The sequence below is a fragment of the Anomaloglossus baeobatrachus genome, chromosome 3 (genome assembly GCF_048569485.1).
Source record: "Anomaloglossus baeobatrachus isolate aAnoBae1 chromosome 3, aAnoBae1.hap1, whole genome shotgun sequence".
Lineage (NCBI taxonomy): Eukaryota > Metazoa > Chordata > Amphibia > Anura > Aromobatidae > Anomaloglossus > Anomaloglossus baeobatrachus.
The window spans coordinates 594,909,586-594,928,351 of record NC_134355.1 but is presented as its reverse complement, the minus strand read 5'-3'; the positions used below and the strand labels follow the sequence as shown (position 1 = coordinate 594,928,351).

General features: G+C 46.2%; 1 protein-coding gene across 4 annotated transcripts in view; it reads left to right on the top strand.

Moving 5' to 3' along the window:
- The window catches only part of NCK1 (NCK adaptor protein 1), a 164,130-nt gene that overhangs the window by 65,904 nt on the left and 79,460 nt on the right, over positions 1-18,766 (top strand). For all 4 annotated transcript variants that reach the window (XM_075341029.1, XM_075341026.1, XM_075341028.1 and 1 more), the window contains one exon: positions 1,350-1,394. The gene's annotated coding sequence lies outside the window, so the exon portion shown is untranslated. The remainder of the gene's footprint in view (positions 1-1,349; positions 1,395-18,766) is intronic.

Genomic DNA, 18,766 nt, shown 5'->3' with positions numbered 1-18,766 from the left:
TGCCGATTCCTGCAATGAAGGGTCTGCCCTGTCTTCTGTTATGAACAACACATGTGGGAGGGCACCAAGTACAAATATCGTATATGGATAAAGAAGGGATCAAAACCACTAGCACATTTTTTAGAAACCTGATACATTAAGAGAGAAAAAGATGTGCAAAAAGTGGGATCACCAAATATAGCAAACAATATCATTTATTTTATAAGAAACACAGACATGGATAAACATTAAAAACCATTAAAAAGCAGAAGCTTATAGAAATACACACATTTGGTGTCAATGGTATATGGCACCAAAAACACCCCACACCCTCAACAAACCTAAAAAAAACAAAATAGACAAAAAGCACAGTACAATATATTGAAAGCCAAAGCCCAAAAGTTGTTCAATCTGTTAGAATGGGCCAAATATCCAACGCAGATTAATATAACACAATACAGAAATGCCCAAAATGTAGATGAAACAAATATATGGCTAACAATACATTAAAGTGTATCACAAAGTGAGCTAAATCGAAAATATCACCTGCCTCAGAAGAGATGTATTGAGCCAGATATAGAAAAGAGCAAGTGCCTACAGGAAGATATAGGCAGGGATTAGAGGCAAAAGAAATGCATGTGAGGGGGTAGGGTGGTGGCCCCACGCGTATCGCTACAGCAGGGTGTAGCTTCCTCAGGGGAAAGTGAGAGATACCATGGTTGGTGTGTCTTAAATACAAAAAATTGATTAGCAAATTGCTTACCGGCATGGAAGTGGTAGGCGGAGAGGGATCGCCGTGCAACCAAAGGACGCCGATGGACGCCGCCATGTTTGCCACGTGACCTGATCATGTGGACTCATGATGTAGGTGTGCCAGCAACTGCGCATGCGCTGGAGTAGTGACACTGCGTCTGCCCTGTCTTCTGTTGGCACATTTGTGATTGTGACGACACTAAAGTATCTTCTCGCCCCCTTTGACCTGAGCCCAATGAAGACCTGGTTGGTATTTTCTATTTTTTTTTTTTTTGTTTGTTTTTACCTCTTTTACACCTTTTATAATATTGAGGATTAGGTCATGCAAAATGGCTCTGCAGTCATGTGATTGTTGTGTTCTCCATCACAATGGTACATACTTCGTATCTGGACAATCCCTTCTACATAAGAGGCTTCATATCAATAAGGCTGGGGCTAAATGGCAACGGAGTTGTCGCACATCCAGAGTAAATATCGCTGCTACACCGCAGGTGTATCTGATCAGCCGAGACTTTTTTAATTTTTATTTCCAATGTTAGTTATGCTCCTTTATCATCCATGTGTTGTATCCATGTAATTTATGCATCTTTTAATATCACCTATTTTTTTTTCTTTAGGTGGTTCTTTGGATTTTGAAAACTGAAAGATTTGATGTGGCGAAGGTATGGAAATATGTTGCCTATGGCTTATTACATTTATGCAGTTGCTATACGTTTCTATTAATAGCAAAAACAAACATGACCTTTTTTTAATTATATAAGAATATATAATTTATTTTAATATATTTAGGTTTTTTTTTTAGCTTTTATTTTTATTACTAAAATAATTAAAATTGTAATTTAATGATGGTAAAAGAGACCCGGAGAGATCGGGGCAGACCCGGAGAGATCGGGGCAGACCCGGAGAGATCGGGGCAGAGATCGATCTAGCAGAAACAACATTTTAGTGAAAAAAAGGATGTCATTTATATTTTTCTTCACAGCCCAATGATATAAAATTGTGACACACCTGTAGTGTTAATATGCTCAGTGCACTAATTAAGGGATGTACCGTATTTTTCGCTTTATAAGACGCACCTGATTATAAGACGCACCCCCAAATTTGGTGAAGGAATAGAGAATTTTTTAATAAATTGGGTCCGTCTTATAATGCCAGCGTCCGTCTAACAAATAATATAGGGTATATGTCCCTCATAGCCCCCTCATCCTAAAATTAGTCCCCTTAATCTGGATATGGCCACCTTATATTGAACACGTCCCCCAGTGATGCCACAATTCCTCTATGGCTGGCACACATCCTCTATGGCAGGCAGACAGGCCCACTGTGGCAGGCAGACAGGCCCACTGTGGCAGGCAGACAGGCCCACTGTGGCAGGCAGACAGGCCCACTGTGGCAGGCAGACAGGCCCACTGTGGCAGGCAGACAGGCCCACTGTGGCAGGCAGACAGGCCCACTGTGGCAGGCAGACAGGCCCGCTGTGGCAGGCAGACAGGCCCGCTGTGGCAGGCAGACAGGCCCGCTGTGGCAGGCAGACAGGCCGGCCCGCTGTGGCAGGCAGACAGGCCGGCCCGCTGTGGCAGGCAGACAGGCCGGCCCGCTGTGGCAGGCAGGCCGGCCGGCCCGCTGTGGCAGGCAGGCCGGCCGGCCCGCTGTGGCAGGCAGGCCGGCCGGCCCACTGTGGCAGGCAGGCCGGCCGGCCCACTGTGGCAGGCAGGCCGGCCGGCCCACTGTGGCAGGCAGGCCGGCCGGCCCACTGTGGCAGGCAGGCCGGCCGGCCCACTGTGGCAGGCAGGCCGGCCGGCCCACTGTGGCAGGCAGGCCGGCCGGCCCACTGTGGCAGGCAGGCCGGCCGGCCCACTGTGGCAGGCAGGCCGGCCGGCCCACTGTGGCAGGCAGGCCGGCCGGCCCACTGTGGCAGGCAGGCCGGCCGGCCCACTGTGGCAGGCAGGCCGGCCGGCCCACTGTGGCAGGCAGGCCGGCCGGCCCACTGTGGCAGGCAGGCCGGCCGGCCCACTGTGGCAGGCAGACATCACCCTCTGTTACATATCGCCCCCATGTTGCTGCTTTTAGTATAATAAACTCTTTACCTTCTGCAGCACAGTCCTGTCTCGTGTGTCCCTCCTCGGGGTTGAAATCCTCCTGTCTCCTGCACTTCCTACTTCCTGGTTCTAGTGGAGGTCATGTGATCGGGACAGCAGAGAGCGATATCTCTGCATGCCTAATCACAGCCAGCAGGAGGGAGACCGGGCAGACACTGGAGGAGGTGAGTAAAGAGTTTATTATTTTACTATGGGCAGCAGCACGGGAGGCCATATCTAACACAGGGTGAGGGGGAATCCTGTGCAATCAAAGGTAAGCACAGGCAGATAATATGCATAGCTCCCCCAGCCCATCAGCGTGATCCAGTTTCAGCAGCACGCTTCTGATGGACAGCGGCTGTGCATATTATATGAGCGGGAGCAGGAGATCAAACGCTGCCGCTCCCAGCCCCAAGCAGTCCCCAGCACCGCTCCAGAGCTGCCCGCACCTCCACTGGACTGTGTGTGTGTGTGTGTGTGTGTGTGTGTGTGTGTGTGTGTGTGTGTGTGTGTGTGTGTGTGTGTGTGTGTGTGTGTGTATATATATATGTGTATATATATATATATATATATATATATATATATATATATATATATATATATATATATATATATATATATATATATATATATATATATATATATATATATATATATATATATATATATATATATATATATATATATATATATATATATATATATATATATATATATTTATATATTTATTTTACCCCCTCCCGTATATTCGGATTATAAGACGCACCCCATACTTTCCCCAAAAATTTGGGGGAACAAAAGTGCGTCTTGTAAAGCGAAAAATACGGTAGTTTGTAAATGGGGTCATTTATGGGAGGGTCTGCTTTTCTGTCATTTCAAGGGCTCTGCTAATGTGACATGGCACCCACAAACCATTCCAACTAAATCTGAACTCAAATGGCGCTCCTTGTGTTTTACTTTGCACTGTGCATGAAAAGTAGTTTGTCACCACAATAAGGGGTGTTGGCAAACTCAGGAGAAATTGTTTAGTAAATTGTAAAGTCCAGTTTTGTTCTATTTTCCTTTTTGAAAATTTAAAACTTTGGGGCCAAAGCAACATTCCTTTCTCGCCTTTTCATTGGGGGACACAGACAGTGGGTATTATGGTGTCTCCAGGGAGGCGTGACACTAGATTTGCAAAAGTGTTAGCTCCTCCCCCCACAGCATATACCCTAGCTAGGCAGGAAACTAGCCCAGTTTTTTCTAGTGTCAGCAGGGAGGCTGACATGTCTGGCCTTGCCCTACCAGGTGCCTTAGGCCAGATTATTTGTTTTATTTTTTATTTTGTTTTTGCTTGTCATTCTATTTTTGATTATGGGGCAATACCGGGGTGCCTTGCCACCCTCGTTCCCCCCGCGTACGGGTAGAGTAAACCTGGCGTGCACAAGTGGTCGGGTCTGCGTACCCCTCCAGGCTCCCAGGAAGCACGTCACACCAAGGTACCTCCAGTGGGCTGAGCAGACCCGAGGACCTGCTTCAGCCTTGAGCCGAAAATGCGTCCCTGAGACCCCTGCATCAATCACCGACGCGACTTCAGACAGAGCCAGGAGCAGGTAGGGAGACGACGAGTCATCTGTCCCCTGCTTCCAAAACGCCGCCTGGAAAGGCGCCGGTGGGCCGATGCAGGCCGTGATCCCGGGAAGCATCATTAATTTAGCCCCCGGCTTCGGCCTGCATTCTGGCAATGCCCCCTCTCACTGCTCTGGAAGCCGCTCCCTCATTCAGGAGCAGCTCCTTTCCGATTGGCCGTCACGCTTAGTCCCAGCCCTGAGATCAATCAGTCTCCGGGGGCAGTCTCTCTCCTCCAGGCTGCCAGGAACACTGGATGCCATTTTCCACGTGGGGAGCAGATTCGGGTGAGATCGCCTCCTTGGCTCTGCACTTCTGCAGCACTATATACCGCTCTGCTCAGCGGTATATCGCTGTCTCTCTAGCGGTGTGTGCCTGCTGGCTAGCGGTGTATATCAGCTATTAGCGGTATATACTGGCTCTGCCTGCAGGTATATGCCGGCTGTTTGACAGTATATGCCATTTTGCTACGGTATATACCGGCTGTGCATAGCAGTAACTTTTTAATACTGCTAGTGGCTCCTCACTCATATAACTCTACCCCTATAGGGCTGTAGGACTCTATTGCTGACATGCGTAACCGCAAGGGTAATAAACCTTCCCAGGCGTCCTCTACGGACCTGTACTATGCCTGTACCACCTGTGGACTCTCGTTTTCTAATGGCCGAAGCTATCCACTATGCCGGGGCTGCGATGCCCCTTCTACCGTGTCACATCAGACCCGGTTGACTCCAGGTATCCTTCAGATCCGACTCCTGTTGGAGGGCGGTTTCTGCTTTTTCGGGATATCTGGCTAGACCACACTCACGATGCTTGGGTTAGAGAAATCGTCACCTCAGGTTACAAGATCGATTTCCATTCCCTGCCGGCCAACAGGTTTCTGCGTTCTCGTCTTCCAAAGTCCAAAACGCAAAGCCAGGCCTTATTTCAGGCCATAACATTTGCTTTCTGTAAAGAGGCTATCATTCCAGTGCCCCTGGAACAGCGCGGCAAAGGTTTCTATAAAAACCTTTTTGTCGATCCCAAAAAAGATGGCTCTGTCCGCCCTATCTTGGACCTCAAACGGCTGAACAAATTCGTACGGATTCGAACTTTCCGAATGGAATCATTGAGAGCAGTGCTAGCCGCCATGGAACCTGGAGACTTCCTAGCTTCCATAGACGTTCATGATGCTTATTTACAAATTCCCATATGTGTCTCTCATCAACGGTTCCTTCACTTTGCCGTAGGACACCATCAATTCCAATTCAGGGCCCTCCCCTTTTGGGCTGGCCACTGCGCCTCGGGTCTTCACAAAGGTCATGGCGGCCGTCATGTCCATTTTACACCCTAAAGGCATCTTGGTCGTTCCCTATTTGGATGACCTTCTTGTCAAAGGGAGCTCTCTTCAATTTTGCTCAGAAAGCGTGCAGATTTGCCTAGACACGCTGTCAAGGCTAGGGTGGCTTATCAACTTAACAAGTCATCCCTCATTCCTCATCAGCGCATCACCTTTTTAGGTATGCTGATACACGGCTCAGTCCCGTTTTTTTTTCCAGAGGACAAGAGGTCTTCCATGATCCGGGCCGCCCAATCCCTCCGCTCTCGCCGTCACACATCCCTTCGGAATGGAATGAGTGTTAGGCAAGATGGTGGCGGTCATAGAAGCTGTGTCCTTTGCCAAATTCCATCTGCGCCCTCTACAACTGGATCGTCTATCCTCCTGGGACAAGAATCCAGCTTTCCTAGACCGGTCAGTCCGCCTATCTCGGTCTGCGCTCAGCTCCCTCGTCTGGTGGACTCAAGCCTCATCCCTATCTCAAGGGAAGTCCTTCCGCCCGGTCCACTGGCAAGTGGTCACGACGGATGCCAGCCTGATAGGCTGGGGGGCGGTGTTTCTCCACCACACTGTTCACGGACGCTGGTCTCCTTCCGAGCGCTCCCTGCACATCAATGTTCTGGAGATCAGAGCCATATTTTTGGCCTGTCAGAATTTTCAACCCTTACTATTGGGCCTCCCTGTTCGGATCCAGTCAGACAATGCCACGGCCGTGGCTTACATCAACCATCAGGGAGGAACTCGCAGCAAGGCAGCGATGAAAGAAGTCTCCAAGATTATTCTTTGGGCAGAGATGCACATTCCCATTATTTCAGCTGTCCATATTCCGGGGGTAGACAACTGGGCCGCAGACTTTCTCAGCAGGCAAGGTCTAGCGGCAGGGGAATGGTCCCTCCACGACGAAGTGTTCCATCAGATCATCACTCTTCGTTAGGGACTCCCAGATGTGGACCTCATGGCTTCTCGGATGAACACCAAAATACATCCCTTCATATCCCGGTCGAGAGACCCGCTAGCGCTCGGCTCAGACGCTCTAGTCTTTCCGTGGTCGCAGTTTCGCCTACCCTACATCTTCCCTCCATTTCCTCTCATTCCGAGAGTAATCAAGAAAATCAAAGCGGAGGGAATCCCGGTGGTCCTCGTGGCCCGGACCGGCCCAGGAGAGCCTGGTACCCAGAGCTTCTCCAACTGCTCGGCGACACTCCCTAGTGTCTTCCCGACCGCCCGGATCTTCTGTCGCAAGGTCCAATATTCCACCAGAATACAGCACAGCTGCATTTGACGGCGTGGTGCTTGAATCCTTGATTCTAGCAATATCAGGTTGGTCTTCTAAGGTAGTTCATACCATGCTTAATGTTCGGAAGCCCTCCTCCGCCAGTATCTTCCACAGGACCTGGAAGACCTATCTTTCCTGGTGTGACCGTCATAATCGGTCGCCTCTTACCTTTTCAATCCCTAATGTTCTTGCCTTTCTGCAAGACGGTCTGGACTCTGGTCTAGCTCTCAGTACCCTTAAAGGACAAGTTTCTGCCTTGTCAGTATTTTTCCAGAAGCGGCTGGCTTCTCGCCCTCAGGTCCGTACCTTTCTTCAAGGGGTGGCGCATTTGGTCCCTCCTTATCGCCACCTCTTAGATCCCTGGGATCTGAATCTGGTTCTCGGAGAAAGAGAAATTGCTGATAAACTTTTAACCCTTCTAACTTTACAAAAAAAGGTGCTTATGTAAAGTAGAAATGTGGCAAATGTTATTGATTTAATGATCTTGTGTGATACAGGTATCTGGTTTAAGGGCATATAAATGAAAAGTTCGAAAATTGAAAATCTGACAAAAATGTGAAAATTTTGCTTTATCTTCATAAACACAAATCATATTGACTAAAATTTAGCACCATCATGAAGCACAATGTGTCACAAAAAAACAGTGAAGCGTTTCAGAGTTATTACTTCATAATCTGACACTGGTCAAAATTGTAAAATTTGGCCTCGTCAGGAAGGTGAAAACTGGTTTGGGGGGTGAATGAGTTAAAACTTTGCAAACTGCTAATTAACCGGATTATCTGGGGTAGTGCATTCCAGAAAACTGGTGCAGCACAAGAAAAGTCCTGGAGAAGCGAATGAGAAACAAAAGATGTTTGTCTTCGGTTCTTAGCTGAACAGGGAGGGATGGGTAGGATGGTAGACAGATGTTGTAAGAGATGTAGTAAACTGTGGAGAGCTTTGTGTAAGATTGATAAATTTTATATATGATTCTGTAGCGGATGGGTAACAAGTGTAACGACTGGCACTGGGTGGCGGCACTAGTGTAATAGTTGGACAGAAATATCATCCTGGATACTGCATTTCTGATTGGAGAGTTTAGCCAGTGGGAGACCAATTAGTACTTAGTTGTCGTAGTCGAGGCAAAAATGAATCAACAGCAAGAGCTCTGCAGAGTCAAAGGTAAGAGAAGGATGAATTCTAGAAATGTTTGAGGTGCAGGTGACACAAGTGAATAACTATATGGAATGAATAAAATATAACCCCAAGACAGCAAGCGTCCTGATTAAGAGGTATAGTATAACCACATACGGAAATGGCAATATCCGGTTTAAAGAGAACCTGTCACCAGATTTTGGCCTTCTAGACTAAAACGAGGATGTTAACGTGAACCTGTCAAGTGCAATGTGCACCCAGAACCCTAATCTCTGCCTAACCGTCCCTGTATACACTAGCATGGATAAGGAGATGAGTGCGTATGATCCCGGAGTTTCGGTCATGCGCACTACTTCAGTTTGAAGCCAGGATGCGTATACCCGGCTTCATAGTGCGCTTGACCAAAATCTGGAGTCATGCACACTGAGCCGAAATCTAGCATTGGGCGGCGAAGTGAGTGAGATCATCCTCTGACGCTGCACATTCATTAGCATGTTAGTACACCCACAGGGGCTTGCTAGCAAGGGAAGCAATGCCCTTGGACTAGTCCCCGCGCTCATTAGCATACGATAAAAGATCTTTAGAAATACTGTTCCTAAAGCTCGCTTTATCTATGCTAGTGTATACAGGGACGGTTAGGCAGGGATTAGCAATATACACCCAGAACTGCTAGGCGTCATCCATGTCATTCAGCACAGGAGGAGGGAGAAAGGAGGGACAGGAGGCGCAGATTAGGACACCCCTTGGACCGGACCAGACCAGACAATTTACATACAGGACAGGAGATTTTATAAAGATATTTGTGGGGTCTACGGGGGAAGGTCAGGGAGTAACATGCACCTTTTATAGAATGCAGCACAGGTACTGCTTAAGATGCTAGTTTTAGTTTAGAAGGCCAAAATCTGGTGACTGGTTCCCTTTAAAAAGATTAGTAGAAGGTGGGAAATGCAAGGAGATCTGCTTTTAACAGTTTTTTAGATAGAGGGGAGCGCATGATGTTAGAGACAGCGGATAATCACTGGCAGTTTATAGTAATGTGGGAATGATGTTAGAAGTGGTGTATAATTGTGTGTCATCAGCACAAAGACGTTACTAAAAACCAAATCTGCTGATAATTTATCCAATAGGGCGGTATATAGATAGAGAGAAGAGGAGGGGGCCTAGGCCTGAAGCCTAAGGAACCCCGACAATAAGGGAAAGATGGGGGGGGGGGGGGGGTCAGTGTGACCGTGGCCTGCAATATCTCTGGACTTGTTTCCAGTTGAGCACATCTGGGACGTCATTGGTCGGCAATTGGAAAGGCAACTGCCAGCAGCAGATCTTGATGATTTGAGACCCATGTGGCAGAACATTCCTCACCCAACCATTAATCTTGCTGCAAGCGGTAAAGGTGCGTAAGTGCGCGTAATCTGTACTTTGAGCCTCATTCATGTAAATGGGGCTGGGTGGCCATGGGCTCTATTGTGCAGGGAAAACTTCAATGGTCTTCCAACTCTGCTCTGATGCGTCATCCCCTCCACATCCTAAAATGATGGCATATCCCAGCTATATCCCTTTACAGGATGTCGAAAACCCAATTAATGTAAAGAAATTGTCACACTCCTATCTCTTATGACAATATACAGTGCCTTGAAGTATTCATACCTTGTAAACTCTTCCACATTTTTTTTCACATTATACCCACAAACTTATTTTTTTTTTATTGGGATTTTATGTGATATAGCAAATATTTGAGCAGTACAAGTATATGGTTTTCTAAATCTTTTTTAAAAAATATTAATCATAGTTGTGACGTGCATTTGTACTCACCCCCTAAGTCTATACGTTTTAGGACCACCTTTGGCTGCAATTACTGTTGCAAGTCTTCAGGGATATGTCTCTACCAGCTTGATGCATCTAGAGGCTTTTTTTTCTTTTTTCATTTCTTCTTTAAATATCTCTAGCTCACAGAGATTGGATGGAGGCGTCTATGAACAGCAATTTTCCAGTCTTGTCACAAATACTCAATGGGATTTCAGTCTGGACTGTGAATGAACCATTCACACACATGAGTATGCTGTGGTCTAAACCACCCATTTGTAGCTCTGGCAGGATGTTTATGATTGTATCCCTGCTAGAAGGTGAAGCTATGATCAATCTCAAGTCTTTTGCAGCCTCTAACAGATTTTCCTCCCAACTCTGACCATCTTTTATAACCAAACCCTGTTTTACTCTTATCCACAACTTTATCCCTGACCTGTCTGGTGTGTTCCTGTGTTTCCATGATACTGTTTGATCCCTAATGTTCACATACAAACCTCTGAGGCATTCACAGAACAGCTGTAGTTATACTGAGAATAAAGGACACACAGATGGACTCCATTTACTAATTATGTGACCTATGGAAGCAATTGGTCCCTGAGGATTTTATTTATGGCATCGGACTACAAGGGGTCTGACTATAAATTCACATCAGAGTTTTCAGAGTTATATTTTTAAAATATTTAGAAAGCCATGTATCATTTCCTTTACACTTCCCAAATACTTGCTACTCTGTGTTGGTATATCACCGAAAATCCCCAAAAAATCCATTTAGGTTTGTGGATGCAAAAGCTATAAAAGGTCCCAGGGTTTGAATACTTTTTCAAGTCGCTGTCTTTTTAATGGACCGTTTGTAATGGCGGTCCAGATTTTGTAAGCTTTTATCATGCTTCATCTGTAACTGAAAACCGGTTTGCATATGGAGGGTCTGAAACGGAATCGCTAACATCTTCTCTGCCCGAGTGCATATCTGTGAGTGGCATGCTTGGAATTTTTTCTTTGCATTGCTCAACTAGATGTGGTAAGACTTTTGCATCACCCTTCTAACTTCCTTATGTTTCTAGCCACATTGTATGAAACTTTTCGTAGAATAGTGTTGAGAAATCTGGAAAGCTCCGTACAGGAGAATGTGACGATAGATAAGTTGCACTTCCCGTTGTCCAACGTTAAAAGGAACCGGTAACCAGAAAATGACCTAATGTTTTTCAGGACTTTTTTTTTTGTCTATAAAAATGTTTTTTTATTTTGAAGAGTTTTTAGCAATTGATTTATTTTCTTTTTTATATCATAAAGTGAAAAAAAGGAGCACTCTTGCCGTTTTTACACTGGAGTTTTTTTTTTTTTGTTTTTTTTTTTAGACCCTTGATTGTCTTTCTGGAAGCAACACGTGTACATTGGTGACAATGGTTTGATTCGGACCCTGGTCTTTGTATTGAAGTGTCGGATTGTGGGCAAAGGTCATTGTGGAAATTTGCCATTTTTATTTTTTTTTTTTAAATACATTTAACCCAAAAACCTGTTTTAAACTATTTTTTTCTGATGACCGCTTTTCTTTATGCCCCAAATACACCTTTGACCGGCTGAAACAAAGACACTGCTATGGCCGTCGGTTAAATCTGTAAAATCCTTTACTGAGATGAGCAGAAAGCTTTCCCGGTCCCTTGGTCGACATCCTCATCGGTACTCTGTGGCAGCCAAGCCCTAGTCCTGTAGACATCTGTAGACCGCCATACACAGGGAGCCGGTCCATTCACTTATCCACACAGGTTATGACAGTCTCTTACCCGTTATGGGTAAATCATAAACCACACAGTGAACCTGACCAGATCTTTCCTGCCACCATACCTTAATATGCATCCCTGCACCTCTGGGCCAGTACCATAAAGGCAGATGACCTCTCTTGGATGAACTACATACTGTTACCTGCATCTGCATGATATAAATACAGACAATTCCTGGATTACTTATACAACGTTCACCAGGTATCACTTGAATACCGTTAGTACCTCTATACCAATTTGAGGCCTGCGCATATGTATACAAGTCTTATAGCTTGTTTCCACACTTATCACCTGATGTACAGGATATAAGGATACATCTTTACTCTGCTCCAACAAGAGTGTCACACTTATTGACGTGTCAATATATATGGTCCTCTGATGAAGACCATATTGGTCGAAACGTTTTTTTTTGGACATCTCATGTTTTTGGACTTGCTTGTAATAATAAAAAGAACCTTTTGAAACATTACAGTAATCTGACATTAATTGGAGTAAAGTGCCGGAGTTCTCCTTTTGTATTTACTACCTTTTTCTCCTGAGCACCTATAAGGTGAAGCAGGGTCCTAACTTGTTTACTGTAGACATCTGTGACTGGCACGCTACAGATTCCCAGAATGGATAGTCCAGAGGATCAGTCATGTATAGACGTATTCTTAACAAACCAAACACAGGCTTTGGCAGCATAAATATCAGATCATTATTCAGGCGTGTTAATCTTAAAGGTCACACATGTCTTGGCCGTGTCTCCCATACACTGGAGCGCTCACGTTGGACAAAAGTGAAAAATCAGTTGTCTGGTAGCCATAACCTAAAGGCCTGCTGTAGTGGCCTTCAGGCAACATATGCACCATTATGTGTTCAAAGATGCAGTGAGTTTTAGTGATTGTCAGGTCACCTATGTCAGAGGGATATTAGCGGTGGCCTAAAGCTGAAGTTATCTCTCCATGTCTCTGACATGTCTGTCATACATGACACAGTCCTGTAGTTTACCACTGTAGAAGGTCGCTGCATTTGACTACACAAGCTACTCTGTCTTTTCCTTTTGTTCCCTGCTTGGGGTTTATCCCTTTTTCATTAGGACCCTACTGATTTCCTCACCTTTTCAGCTGTTAATCTTTAGCACTTCCCTTTGTATCATTAAAGGGAAGGTGTTGTCCAAAAAAAAAAAAATCAATAACTGAAAAAATGTAAAGTCTTAATGTTTTGTTTAGATATTATGTTTTTAATTGAGCAAATTATAAACAAATTAAAACGTTTTTGATATTTTCCACTCTTAAACACTAGGGGGAGCAGCTGCTGAAATCCTACAGAAATCCTACTGTAGAAATAGCCTGGATTACAGCTGCAGTAAAGTGGGCGGAGTCTGCTCTCCTGTGTGTGATGTCACAGCTCCCCCTCCCAACCTGAGTGTTTCCAAAGGATAACAGAGAATGAAATATAGGGACACAGTGCAGAGCCATTTTACTGGTGACCAGAAATGTCTAAAGTGTCACCAAGGACAGCATTCGATACACAGCCCTGCAGACAGTATCACACAGGAGAGCATTCGATACACAGCTCAGCAGAAAGTATCACACAGGACAGCATTCGGTTCACAGCTCAGCAGACAGTATCACAAAGGATAGGATTAGATACACAGCTCAGCAGACAGTATCACATAGGATTAGATACACAGCTCAGCAGACAGTATCACACAGGATAGGATTAGATAGACGGCTCAGCAGACAGTATCACATAGGATAGGATTAGATACCCGGCTCAGCAGACGGTATCACATAGGATTAGATACACGGCACGGGGCGAAAGCGGGGGTGAAGTCATTGGAGACGATGGCAGCGGGGGAGGAGCGCCGGTACTCACACACTGCTCTGCGTGTACGCCCACAGTGGCTGCAGCAAGGAGAGTGGAGGGGGGTTGTCGGCTGGAGTTTTGGAGACGGTAGCAGCAGCGGTGGTGGTGGGGGGGAGGGGAGCCGGTACTCACATGCTCTGCATGCACACACACACAGCTCTGCTGCATGCACGCCGGCAGTGGTGGCGGGGAAGGGGAGGGAGACCGGGGCTGGGTAGAGCGGGAGGAAGGAGTGTCATTGGAGACGGTAACGGTGGGGTGAGGGGAGGCGGCATGGCACCCCGTACTCACACAACCCGGCGGTTGACAGGGGTAAAGTGGAGCAAATAGCATACGCTGTGAGCTCCACAATGATGGCGCTGATCTCCTCCCTCTGCTGTGATCTGGACAGCCCAGGGGGAGGGTCCAGGTCACAGCAGACACCTTCTCTAATGTTACTAAATGGGATCAGAGCCCGACTATCAGTCTATGCCAGAGGGCTGCCATAAAGGAGGTGAGGAACTGTCGTGCTACACACCAGATCCAAGATGGCAGCTGCCAGTGCCTTTAGTGAAACTAGAATTAACTAAAAACTTATGATTTTAATTTTGTATTAAAAATACTTGATTTCATAATAGCTATTATTAATACAAAAATAAAAAATGCGACACCCTTCCTTTAAATATTTATTCTCCCTTACTCTGTACTGGTGATGGGTCTACTACCCTTACCAAGTCTTCAGTGCAAGCAGACAGCTAGTATTCATCTGGAGAAACTATCTAGAGATGTTATTTGTTTAATTTACCCTGTTTATTTCCCCTCTGTGTTCTTTAGAGCTTAGTAGAATTGACTAAGGAGAACTTCTCACTTAGCGAGATCGCTGCTGAGTCACCGGTTTTGTGACGTACCAGTGACCTCATCAGTGATCTCGCTGTGTCTGACACTAAGCAGTGACCTGGCCCCTGTTGTGAAATCGCTGATCGTTACACACTGTTCTGGTTCATTTTTTGCTCATTGGTCTCCCGCTGTGCAGCACACATCGGCGTGTTTGACGACGGGAGACCAATGAGCACCGACTCTGTGTAAGCAGCGTATGCTGGTAACCAGGGTAAATATTGGGTAACTAAGCAAAGCGCTTTGCTTAGTAACCCGATGTGTACCCTAGCTACGTATACAGGCAGCCAGTGCTGGCAGCCTGTAAGGGGTGTACACTGGTAACCAGAGTAAATATTGGGTAACCAAGCAAAGCTCTTTGCTTAGTTACCCGATATTTAGCCTGGTTACCAAGCACAGCATCATTATGAGTCGCTGGTGACTGATGGCTGGTCGCTGGTGAGATCTGCCTGATTGACAGCTCACCAGCGACCATGTAGCGACGCACCAATGATCACTGCCAGGTCGGATCGCTGGTGGGATCGTTGGTGCGTCGCTACGTGTGACCCTAGCCAAAGTGCTCATCCCATACATTCCCTACCCCGGGCCTATTTCAGGGTAAGGTATCTGACTCCGCACATAGGTTCCTATCTAGGGCGGTGAGGGAAACCAGGGGCCCGCGGTAGGCTTGGTCAGGGGTCACCATTTCCCCCTTCCCTAGACACAGGATTTCCCTTCCCTTTCACCGTTCACTTGGTACTTCCCTGTACCTAGCATGAAAGTCTGGCAGGTTAGGCTGCTTTCACACTACGTCTTTTTAACATGCGTCCTGAACGTTTTTTTAATGCAGAAACGGATCCAGTGCAAATGCGTTTTCATTGCAATGCATTTGCAATGGACTCGCGTTAACATGCGTTCACCTGCGTTTGCGTGCGTTATAGTGAGGATCCAGCGACTTGCAGTTTTTTAACATCTTTCAAAAACGCTACTTGTAGCGTTTTTGAGCTGCGTCCAACTTCTGCAAATTGCTGGATCCTGACTAAAGAGCACGCAAACGCATGTGAACGCTGGCATGCTGATAGACAGGATCCTGCTTGCTCTACTGAGCATGCCCAGAACCAGCCTCCGTCTATCTCTCTCCTACCTCTGTTTCTCTCCCCCTCCCTCTCCTGTCTCTCTCTCCCACCTGAGAGCTGCGGACACTCGTAACCAAGGTAAATATCGGGTAACCACTTATCTTAGTTACCCGATGTTTACGTTGGTAACGTGTGCAGGGAGCCCGGCTCCTAGCAGCTGCAGACGCTTGTAACCAAAGTAAATATCGGGTATCCAAGCAAGTATACCCGATGTTTACCTTGGTTACGAGCCTCGCAGCTGTCAGATGTCGGCTCCCAGTCTGGCACGTTTAGTTCCCATCACTCCCGATCACATGACTCCAATGCCCGCCCCTAAACATCCAGTGACAGGATCCTGCAAAGTAACACATGCGTTTGCATGCGTTTTTTGCTGTAAATGCAGGATCCGCTTTTGCAGCAAAAAAACGTTCAGAACGCATGTTAAAAAGACGTAGTGTGAAAGCAGCCGAATTCTCCAATAAAATAATCAGTCTGACATCAGACGCATCCGATCAACATCTCCTGAAAAAATAAGTTGTCCAGCCCCCCAAATCATATTAGTGTGTCGTGTGAGCCTGTTGATATTATCTGCATTGGTGAATGTTAGGCTATGTGCGCACGTTGCGTAAATACATGCAGTTACGCTGCGCTTTGTAGCGCAGCGTAACTTCCTGCGTCCCCTGCACAGTCTATGGAGATTGTGCAGGGGCCGTGCGCACGTGGCGTTTAAGAGCGCAGCGCTTCGGCTACTGCCGAAGCGCTGCGCAAAAAGAAGTGACATGTCACTTCTTCCGTGCGCTTTGCCGGCAGCTCCTGCTCTGTCTATGGGAGGAGCTGCAGGCAGAGCGCACGTTCTCGCCGGCACCATGCGCTTCAGAACGGAGCTTTTCAGCTGCGCTCTGAAGCGCACCTTTTACGGTGCTGGGCTAGTACGCAACGTGCGCACATACCCTTAGTCTAATGTGAACGGGGGCATTAGGGTGGGCGTTGGCTTAGTCAAACTGGATAATTTTAACTAAAATAATACCTCATTATGTGAAATTTAGACACAACCAATTGTTTCAGCCGACCAATAGTAGTTAGCCAGTTATAATCTTTCACCAGGCCTTCGTTATTTGAGGTTCAACCATCCTCCTTCTCCTATGTAATATGTACTGCCACCTTCTACCTGTATCAGTGTCTCCAGCCCCTGAGCGACGCGCTGCATCATTTATCCAACGATGGCTGCGGATAGCACCATGTCTGCGCGGCATTTTATATACGAAGATTTTCATTTTTGAATATGCTATATTGTACCTAGATCTATTTGAAGCTGGTTGAGGTTTTTTTTTGTTTTTTTTTATTTTCTTTATAAAGTTTGACATTGATCCAAATTTTACCTTTTTAGGATTCAGTTTTGGAATAATGATACGTCTTGCTGAGTGATCGCCATATTATTAGGACATTGTAGATTCTTAAAGTGTAACTGCCATTGTAATTGTTATTTCATAAATCCATTAACACCTTTTCTTGGATAGAACACTTACGGTACCTGTTACATGTGGTGTAGCTCACACGTGGGTGGGTTTTAGCTGACAAACACCCAGGCATGTCCATTATTGATCTGCATCATGGATCACATTTTCCAGTGGAAGTCTGAGAATTGCAGACAACACACATGGCCATCAGTGTGCGGTCTGTGATTAACATTGCAATGGATATGGAAAGCCTTGTCACTTTTTTTTTTTTATATATGAAAATAACTGTTGTCTGATGAAATACTAAGGCTATGTGCCCACGGGACTCTGTAACCGTGGAATTTGCTGCGGAAAACCTGTGGCTTTATCTGGATTTTCCAGATAAATCCGCAGGTTTTAGCAAGTACAGACACTCCCCATGTTATCCTATGGAACATGAGGAGTGCTGTGTCCATGCTGCGGTATGTGCGACTGCGGAATATGCTGCGGATGTCCGGCAGCCGCACGTAACTGCATGTCTATTATTCCTGCAGAAATACCTGTGGAAATCCCCTGCCCTCCACTATGGAGAGGCCGGGGCTTCCGCAGGTTTACCGCAGCTATTTCGCTGGAATCCCGCAGCAATGTATAGCTGCGGATTCCGGGGATCAGCTGCGGGAAACCTGCGGCCGTACCTGCAGTTATATCCGTGGGTACGTAGTGCCGTGGGCACATAGCCTAAGGGTAAAAACTGATACATGGATAAAATAGTGATCACTGGGCGCATTCAAACACTAGTTTTTCACGAGTTTTGTTTTTTTTTTTCCACATATAGCCCTTGTATCTATGGTATAATCAATGGGGCTGTTCACAAGTTTGTCTTTTTTTTTTTTTTTTTTTTGTTTTTTGTTTTGTTTTTTTTGCGTGTTTTTGTAGACCCAATGGCCCGTGAAAAATCACATGTCTAATTATTGATCTACGTCTGATCACGGACTGTATAGGAGACTGTGGGTCTCTGAAAACTCCTGAATCTCTGACTAAGCTCTGATGACACAGAGAAAAAGAGCCGGAGTTCCATCAAACGCGAAAAACGTGACATCTGCTGAGCCCAAATTCCCGAAAAACACTGATTACACTCCAACAGGTTTTTGTGTGTGTGAGAAATGGCTGACGTCAGAATAAGAACTTCTGATTCATGCAAAGTGAATGGGATACCCACTGTCCATATAGAGGGTCTCAGTCACCAGATATTCCCATATATAATGTAGGGTGAGCACCTGTAAGTCCTACAGCATTCTGTACATTTTAGGCTATGTGCCCACGTGACTCTGTATCCACGGATTTTGCCACGGAACACCTGCAGATTTATCTGCATTTTCTAGATAAATCCGCAGGTTTTAGCAAGTTCAGACACTCCCATGTTATCCTATGGGACATGGGACATGGGGAGTGCTGTCTCCATGCTGCGGTATGTGCGACTGCGGAATATACTGTGGATGTCCGGCAGCCGCACATAACTGCATGACCATTATTCCTGCGGAAATACCTGCGGAAATCCCCTGCCCTCCACTACGGAGATAGAGGCCGGGGCTTCCACAGGTTGGTCGCACGAATGTCCGCAGGTTTACCGCAGATATTTTGCTTGATTCTGCAGCAATGTATAGCTGCAGATTCCGAGGAGCTGCTGCGGGAAACCTGCAGATATATGATATATATTTGCAGATGTGAGCTCCCGTGGGCACAAAGCCTTATACTCTTACGGGGCGGTTCTGTCCGATGGGCTGT